This window comes from Myotis davidii, unplaced genomic scaffold, assembly GCF_000327345.1.
Source record: "Myotis davidii unplaced genomic scaffold, ASM32734v1 scaffold327, whole genome shotgun sequence".
Taxonomy (NCBI): domain Eukaryota; kingdom Metazoa; phylum Chordata; class Mammalia; order Chiroptera; family Vespertilionidae; genus Myotis; species Myotis davidii.
In genome coordinates this window covers 2,436,698-2,438,214 of record NW_006298628.1, presented here as the reverse complement: position 1 = coordinate 2,438,214, position 1,517 = coordinate 2,436,698, and positions in this window count along the sequence as shown.

The following is a 1,517-nucleotide window of genomic DNA, read 5'->3' as shown; positions in this document are numbered from 1 at the left end:
CACTGGGGATGTGCCCACAACCAAGGTACATGCCCTTGACCGGAATCGAACCCGGGACCTCTCAGTCCGCAGGCCGACGCTCTATCCACTGAGCCAAACCAGTTTGGCAAAAGTATATATTTTTTTTAAAAAGGCAACTATTAAAGGTAACATAATAGGGCATATTCATAATCCAGGATAATAATGAATATCCCACAAGAAGAAACACCCAAGGCAAACCACACTTTTGAGAGTCTGTTAATTGCAGAATCTCTCAATGCCTAACATATTTAGCGTATCTTCTTCCTGCTGCTTGGTATGTGGACAGCTTGGTTGGGCTCCAGCAGCTTTCTTGTAAGTGCCTGACTGCCAGAGGAGCTTAGGGTCCTGAGGACGTGTGTATAAGCTAAGACCAGGAATACATGACCTGGAGAATGGGACAGCTGACTCCTGCTTTGCTAATGTATCAGAAGCTCCCAGAGCTTTTCCTGTGCTGCAATCCACACACCGTGGCAAAGCTCCACTCCAGCTCACCCCCTCTGTGTGGTCCTTCTGCTACGCCCAGGCCTGGGACCTTACCACACCACCAACAGGTACCCAGCCGGACTCTGTGGTATCAGGTACCCCAAGGCTTACGCAGTGCCACCTGGTTGAATAAGGCACCTTTGTGAAGTGCTCACAAAGAACTTCAAACAGGCTCTACACACAAATCACCTGGCTATCTGGGTCTCCGCGGAGCCTCTGAATTGACTACAGGACCAACGCAAATGGGTGGTATTCTCAGAGGAGTCAGATTATCGGCAAACAATGCCTTAAGGTGTCCCGTGGAGTGTGAAGTCATTCTGTCCGTTGGCACAGCAGCACTAGAGAAGCTGGGAGCCAGGAGTGGGGGGAGTGCACTGGGTAACGGATGAATGGTTCCAAGCACAAACGAAGCCGCCTCCGCAGCTCTGGTGGAAATTGTGACTTGTTCACCTCGTACTATGTTCCCTGTATTTGTTCTTTCTTATATTTTATTGTTTAAAGCAGCGGTTCTCAACCTGTGGGATGTGACCCCTTTGGCGGTCGAACGACCCTTTGACAGGGGTCGCCTAAGACCATCCTGCAGATCAGATATTTACATGACGTTTCATAACAGTAGCAACATTACAGTTATGAGTAGCAACGAAAATAATTTTATGTTTGGGTCACACCATGAGGAACTGTATTTAAAGGGCCAGAAGGTTGAGAACCACTGGTTTAAAGTATTACAAATAGTAGTACATAAGTCTCCTCCCCCCCCAACCCCAATTGACCTTCCCCCAGCTGTATTTGCTCTTGAAAGAGAATGCCAGGTCCAAGTGGTTAAAAAAAAAAAAAACTATCCCTAAAACATCTCTGTCCTTGCTTTCTGTCTGAGCCTGTGCCACTGGGCAGACTGGAGCCATTTGAATCTCAGCTTTAAGAAACCAACGCTTTTCTTAACTTGTCTGGGGGACATGAGTAGAACTTGGAGTCAGTGGTATCTGGAGAGCTGGGGATTTATGAATGGATGAGTA